This window comes from Pinus tabuliformis, chromosome 3_2 (assembly GCF_031772625.1).
Source record: "Pinus tabuliformis cultivar Carrire ecotype Pingquan chromosome 3_2, CPIR1, whole genome shotgun sequence".
Lineage (NCBI taxonomy): Eukaryota > Viridiplantae > Streptophyta > Pinopsida > Pinales > Pinaceae > Pinus > Pinus tabuliformis.
The window spans coordinates 568,143,184-568,151,362 of NC_142302.1; positions in this window are offsets into that span (position 1 = coordinate 568,143,184).

Below are 8,179 nucleotides of genomic sequence, written 5' to 3' on the forward strand. Positions count from 1 at the left end.
CATTTTTGGGGCTCATCAGATAGCATATGCTTGGAGAGCGTCATTTCGACAATGCCCGATGTCATCAAGTTTTAATGAGTCTGACAAGGGAAAAACTCGGCGTCTTTTCTTGTTTAGAGAGTCTGAAAAGACAGCGGAAAAGAAAACTCCAGGGGGGTCCTTTTTCGTAAAGTTGTGTCTCTCGAGCCCGAAAAAGTATAAAACAATGCTCGAAAGAACCGCCCGACCATTACGGTCAAGGAGTACTTTTCGTAAATAGTGACTTTGACCCGAAAAAGTAAAAAAGCGGTCGAAAGCACGTCGTTTTGGGGCCAATAGCGAGTGCAATGCGACAAACACCCGGCAATATTTTTAAGTTAAATGGTCGAAAAAAGAGCTTTAAAAGCGACCGCCCCTCTTTCCTTTTAACGAGTCGAGAGGGAACCCGACAATCGTTTCTTGGTTTATGTCGGAAAAGAGTGAAGACGACATTGCGAGATCAAGTGTGAACAGGGCTTATCATAACTCCACCGAGACGGAAATCTGCACAAGAACACTACCCACGTGAAACCTGTTCAACATGTTAAAAACATAGTAAAACATGTAGAAAATCATAGTACAACGACATAAGCATGCAATATATGGCGAAAATTGAACAAAAACCCACATTTATGAGTTACCATAGTCAAATATAGATTTTTTACCATAAATAGGGGGGTAAATGAGTTATTTTTACCATTGTTACCATTTGAGCTGTGGAGAACGTTGAGAAGCTGCAAAGTTGACGGAGCAAATTCCATCCCGTTCGAGCACCGTTCTTCCTGCAACTTGTTCCAGGTAGGTTCTCCTCTCCCTACGCTCCATTTTGAGTCCCTTTTTCAGTAATTTAACGGTGGAATTTGGCCATTTGGGCGATTTTTTGGAGCGTTGGTGCGCTCTCGGTCAGCGCGGAAATCCCTATCGGGTCCACGCTGATCGATAAATTAATACACAGGCCACCTCCGGGTCAGCGCGGAAAACACGTGTGCTTCCGCGCTGACCCAGTGGAAAAAGCACAGGTCCGCCATGGTCAGCGCGACTGTTTTAAAAACAGCCGCGCTGACGCCGCAAAGAATTGTTTTTTCAAAATTGAACGTATAAATTCTTGCAGGCAAGCTTCTAATGCTTTTTAATGGCCATGCAGGACAAAATGGCATTTGTATGGCAAGAGAGAGCCCATGATAACGAGGATATTGCTGCTTATGCTGATGCTGGGAGCCGCAATGCCATGCGAGCATGCAGATTTCTCAAATTCTTCTTGACTCCGCATCTACGGGCGCAACCTGATCTCTTGGAGTTCCTTATCAGATCCTGGAACCCAATCGATGGCAAGTTTACCATCCGCGGACGTGACATTGATTTCGATGCCATGGATATTTATTTCTTGACTGGATCTCACCGGGGTGAGATGCCCATCCTGGAGGGGCAGCGACCCAGCGGCGAGACCTTGGATCAATTGATGGCTCGTGTGTGTCCACGGGCACACAAGACACGGAGTGGAAAGGTGTCCATTCCGTCGGTGGACGACATCATCCTACGGAGCATATTGTTCATGGTGACTCGGGCAACGGGCTCTTTGGCCAACCATGAGGCCTCAAAGACCCACCTACTTCTGGCTCTCGAGTGTCTGCAGCCCACCATATTCAACTGGGCGGCAGCTGTGACTACTAGCATGAAGAGACAGTTGAGCAACTGCCGACGCGGGGAGTCAAAGCAGTTCGGTTACGGGTCCATTCTAGTCCCACTCATGATGGAGCGGGTGCCAGCATTACAGCTACAGGATATGGCCCTTGATCCACCCAGGGGTCCCCGAGAGACGAGGGCTAGCCGGTGGGGCCACATCATGCCGCGAGGAGGTGGCGGCCGCCCAGTGGCATGGGGGCATTATTTCCGAGAGTGGCTGGATCGTCATGTGATCTTCGTGGAGGACTGGCCGTATGCCAGGATTGATTTCAAAGGTGACCCGGACATGCCGCTGCCTGCGGGAGAGCAGTGGGACGATGGTGGTAAGCCACTTGATCTCTTTTTAATTTTTTATGTTTTGTAATGTTTTTTGATTTTTCATGTACATGCCTTGACAATAAATGCTATGATATGCAGATGTAGGACCAGTGAGACCCCTTGGTTTGGCTCCAGAGGAGAGAGGCACAGGGTGATGGAGTCTTGGCCCTGGCTCCTCCAGGAGTCAACACGCCCGAGATCGTATTGCAGAACCTCGAGGGCCTACTGGAGGGAGTCCCAGATTACCAGGGGATCGAGGAGGTCCCCATAGCATCCCAAATTCACACAGTGGGAGTAGAGCCCAGGATGCACCGCCTTTTGAGGCGAGTGGCACGGGCGGTAGTATGCTATAGAGAGCATAACCTACCACAGTAGTTACCTAGGATTTATTTCCACTGCTGTTTTTGAGAGACTCATGTCTCAGATGTACTGAGGACATCAACCTTATTTTTGACATATACACTTATTTTTGAGCGCCTTAGTGCGCCACACGATATATATATATATATATATATATATATATATATACATACATACCGATTTTTTGGATGGATCTTGGTACATGTGATGATGTTTTTATATGTTATGCAAATGCTCAATACAAATGTGATCTAATGTATCAGTTGCACAACACACGACCCACATATTTTATTTTTCCAAATGAAAGCTCGACACGCATGCAAACTATGCTTGGAAAAATATTTTATTTATATATGCTTTACTCTATGGTTTTATTATGCTTTCTATGTCTTCTTGTATGATGTTTATCTATTTCGCAAATTTCTGTCCAACACATGATTTGCCAATGCATCAGTCAACGTGTTTAATCGTCTCGGGATATGTTGATACGTGATATAATCAAAATTTCTTTCTAACAATCTGACACGTAGATACAACCTTAGAATGAGTTGGTTCTTGACGGAATATCGCCCGTTGAGTTGATGGACGACGAGCTGGGAGTCCAGGTTTACCATCATTGCACGAATGCCGAGGTCAACTGCTTCGGCTGGTAACTTGATTACGACACTGTATTCGGCAACATTGTTAGTGGTACGACCGAGGCAGACTCCTTGAAGGTCTAGCAACTCTCCGTGAGGATCATAGATTGCCCATGCCGCAGAAGACAAATTGCAAGTACTACGGCAGGCGCCATCAGCGAAACCAACATAAGGTGCACTAGACATATGCACAAGAAGCAGAAGACAAAATAAGAGGCAAACACGCCTTCACACCAAAGCAAAACGTGAAATCATGCACACACAAAACACACTAAAACACACGTATGCACACGTATGCACAAGCTGGGTGCACGAAATCATGCATAATATTCCTTCAAATAAAGCCCGTTGCGGGGCTTGTCAAGAGGATTTCCTTCATAATCAATCAGCTCATATGCACCCTTCTGCAAAACTTTCTTCACGATATAGGGACCCAGCCACATGGATTCGAGTTTTCCTGCCCCCAGCTTATCCTTAGCTTGATCATAGAGCAGTACTGGATCTCCCTCAACGAAGGAACGGGGTTGAATGTTATGGTCAAAGTGAGCCTTGACTCTCTTCTTTTGCGCTTCGATAGCCAGAGAAGCTAAACGACGGGTCTCGTCTAACCGCTCTAGGTAAAGAAGCCGTTCCTCCATCGGAGTGGTGTTGGGAAGCAACTCGACAGCCAATTTCAACGAAGGAATCTCACACTCAACGGGAAGGGTGGCCTCCAGTCCATAAACAAGCTGAAAAGGAGTGAAACCGGTGGCGTCCTTCACAGAGGTCCGGTAGGCCCACAAGGTAGGGAACAGCATCAGATGCCAATTAGACTTGTGCGTATTGACGGTGCGTTGAAACATAGTGATCAAAACTTTGTTCACAACCTCGACTTGACCGTTGGATTGTGGATAGTATGGTGTCGAACTATCTTAACGCAAGCCTAGTTGGCTCGTTAGTTCCGTCATCATGTGATTACGGAAATGTTTTTCGTGATCCGTGAAGATAGCCTGAGGGACTCCGAAACGAGTAATGACGTGATTAAACAAAAACTGCGCCGCTGTGTAACCGTATTCATTCAGTGTAGGCATCGCTTTGGCCCACTTGGTGAAATAATCCACGACAACGATGATATACCCATGCCCCCCGGCCGAACGAGGGTTACAAGACGTATAATCGATGCCCCATTTGGCAAATGGACCCACGGTAACAACAGGGTGCAGTGGTGCAGGAGGTGCATGCATTTTCCGGTGGTACACCTGGCATTCATGGCATGCACGAATGGCAAGAATGCAATCTTTGAAGATAGAAGGCCAGAAGTAACCAGCACGAAGAATTTTCTGGGCGCTAGCATATCCGGACATGTGGCCGCCACAAGCACCGGAGTGGTAGTCATTCAACACCCGCTCAGCCTCCTCGAGAGTCAAACATCGGCGAAGAATAGAATCAACGCCGAGGCAGTACAGGGTATCGCCCAAAATGCGATAGGGTTTAGATTGGTGACGAATTCGTCGTCGAGCATCTTTCGACACATTGGGACGGAAGGAAGACGTCTGCAAATATACTATAATGTCCCCATACCACGGGTCGAGGGTGCTGATGAGAAACAATGTTTCATCCGGGATATGCTCCTCCGAACGAGATGGTGCAGAATGAGATGCCAAGGAACAAAGCAGTTCGGAAAAGACCAGAGACTTCTTAGACTTGGCCGCAGTAAATTCCAAGTCGAACTCTTGGAGGATTACAATCCATTTCGAGTATTTGCCCCCCAGCAGTTGACGCGACAAAATGTAGGTCATGGGGTTGCAGTAAGAAATCACGGTCGTGGTGCGCAATAGGATATAATGCCGGAATCGTTGGACGGCGCAGACAGCTACCAATGCCAACTTCTCGACATATGCGTAGCGAGTTTCCGTATCCAGAAGGTTGCGTCTAAGATAATAGATAACGTGCTCGGTGCCGTCATCATCATCCTGCACTAGAACCATGCCGATGGTGGTGTCAGCGGCAGCTAGATAGAGAGTGTAATCACGGTGGTAGTTCGGAGGTCTTAAGAGCGGAGCTAAGACAAGGAGGTCTTTGAGTCGCTCGAAAGATTCCTGGGCGATAGCATCCCAACGAAAGGGTGTGTCTTGCTTTAATAACCGTGTGAAACCCTTAGCCACCTCGGCATAATTCGGTATGAATCATCTAAGAAAATTAGCTTTGCCCTGCAAGCTCTGCAATTGCTGCAAAGAGGCAGGGGGAGGAAGGTTCAAGATGGCCTCGACTTTGAGGGGATCCAGACGAATGCCCTCTCGGGAGACGATAAACCCGAGGAGTCGGCCAGATTCTACGCAGAAGACACACTTGTGCGGATTGAGTCGAATACGGTAGTGTCGACAACGGAGAAAAATTTCGCGTAGATGAGATGGGTGGTCTTGATGCTTAGCTGAATGAGCTGGGAGGTCATCCAGGTAAGGCTGTATGATGTGTTGAATATCATGAAAAGCATATGACATTGCACGTTGGAAAGTGGCGCCGGCATTCTTGAGACCGAAAGGGAGCTTCTTATAGGCGAAGGTACCCCAAGGACAAATGAAAGCTGTCTTATGCTGGTCTGCAGGGGCTATGTTGATCTGGTTATAGCCAGAGAAGCCGTCCATAAATGAATAAATCTCATTTCCTGCGCAGTCATCAATAAGCTGATCGATGAAGGGCGTAGGAAAGTTATCTTTCGAACAGGCACGATTGATATCGCGGTAGTCAACACAGACCCGGATAGTGCCCTGCTTTTTATTCATAGGGACTATATTAGACACCCAATCCGTAAGAGGAATGGCGTAAATGAAACCCGCTCTAAGAAGCTTTTCGACTTCGGCCTTGATGGCTGCAGCCTTCCGAGGGTGCACTGGGCGTAAGCGCTGACGAACAGGCTTAGCATCTGGATATGTGGGTATTTCATGCACCACGATACTAGGGTCGACGCCGGGCATTTCCTCGTAGGACCATGCAAAGACATCACGAAATTTGCGAAATAGAGTAGTATAGAGTTGAACTTCCTCAAGAGTGCACGTGACTCCAATGTAAATGTTCTCGACAATCCCTGGTTTGACAGAGATGTCGATAGGTTGGGTTTGCGTGATGTTGCCCATATTGCCCTCAGAAGACACTTGATACAGCTGAACAGGTGTTTGAAGGGGCGGGGATGGGACACATGAGGCAAACCGCTCGAGACATGCGACCATTTCCGAATATGGAGGGAGAAACGAAGAGCGATGGTGGTGATCTGACCAAGGGAGCTCTTCGAGAGACATAGTCTCTATGATGGCCTCATCGGAGGGAAATGTTTCCTTCAGAGTATCCGAAGTGGCCTCATCACCCAGCCAAGGGAAATGATCATATGAATCGGGAAAACTGCTTGGAAAAGCAGGTTCAGGAGGGGGAGCCGATGTAGCGACAATCTCGACGTAGTTGAGCTCGACAGGACTCAACGAAATCATATCACCCCAAGAGTCTTCCTGATTCGGGGGATGAAGAACCCATGGATCAGAACGTACTGAGATCATGTTGACAGGGGCGAGATTCGGAGGTGGGAGGGGAAAGACTCCCATTAAAGCGGGATCTTTGAAAAATCCGGCACCCACACTCACCAATGACTTGGAGGTATGCTCCACGAACGACACATTACCTTCAGAAGAAGAAGCGAAAAAGGAGAGCTAGTCCACCATGACAATCTTCCCCTGATGAGGGAAGCGAACGACACGGAACAAAGAGGAAGCCACGGCTTGCATGGCGTAAGTCCAGCTTCGTCCAAGGAGGAGGTTGTAGGTGAGATTGGCGTCAACAACTTCGACCTCCACCTCTATGGTCTTCCATTCTAAAGAGATAGGCAATCGTTGGAGGATACCATATGGACGAGATTCTCTTCCATCGAAGGCTTCCAGGGTCGTAGGAGACTGGCTCAAAGTAGGAGAACCAATGGTCTTCCAGCAAGCAACAGACATGATGCAGGTTGAGGCACCCTCATTAATAACTGTACGATGAATCGTTTTGCCATTGATGATGACCTATATAAGGAAAGCCACTTGGTGAGGCAGTCTCTGTGTGAAACCCTTGAGATCAAAAGAGATCAAATCCAAATCTGTCGGGTCGATACCACCAATAGCTGATAGCAAGGACTTCCTCTAGGAGGGGCAGCTCTGGAGGACTTCTAACATGGACATAGCAGACGGAGCCTGAGCTAAGTCCTCGACAATGCTATAATTCTGGGCAGCACGAGCATTGGGGTTATAAGATGACTTCCTGAGTACACTTTTGGGAGGGGGTCGGGGGATCGTCTCAGTGCTGGGCCGTTCGATGTAAAGGGGACCAGAACTGGACAGAGGAGCGCTGGAGGGAACCTCCGGCTCTTTCCCGACTTGAGATGGATAATCTTTCGCTCGAGTTGAAACATGGATGGGAATCGTTCTAGCCATGAACACTTGAGAACCAAACGAGGAAGAGGATTGAGACGGATCTGCCACCATCTGAGTCTGCTGGGAAGGGAAAGGCTCTTTAAGCACACCAGGAGGCCTAGGAGCACCTTTCAAAAGTCGACTAACTTCGGACCGCATCGGGCAGTCCTTAGTGTAGTGATCCTCATCGCAGATGAGACAAGGATACTTAGGTTTTCGTTTAGCTCCTTCCTCGGAGAGAGGCTTAGGGGGATCCTGCTTGGTCTGTCCAGATTTATCTTTAGATTTCCCTTCCTTTTTCCCTTTTGAGGATTTGTCCGCCGCGGTGGACTGAACGGCATTTACCTCAGAGGTACTCCTAGAATTAGATTGGCCCTGAGAAGCAGTTTTGTTAGAAGCGTTCTGTTTCTGCTTCCCAGGGTTCGCGGCTGATTTCTTTGATGACGAGTTTACAGAGCCAATGACTCTGTCAACAGATGGTTTCGGTGGAGCCTTGGACTGTCCAGGCCTCGGGGCATCTGGAAAATACTCATATAAAGTACCTGACTGAGAGTACACTAAGTCGAGGTACTGAGCTCACGCGATCGCTTGCTCTTCATTTACACACGCTCCCATTGCGATGTCTTTCGCAATTTTAGGGACAAAGGAAGTCGTGAACCAATCGGTCAGGAGTTGATCAGGAATCCAAAATTTGATCAAGCGACGACGCCTTCTCCATTCATGTATATGATTAGATATGTGCGTAGC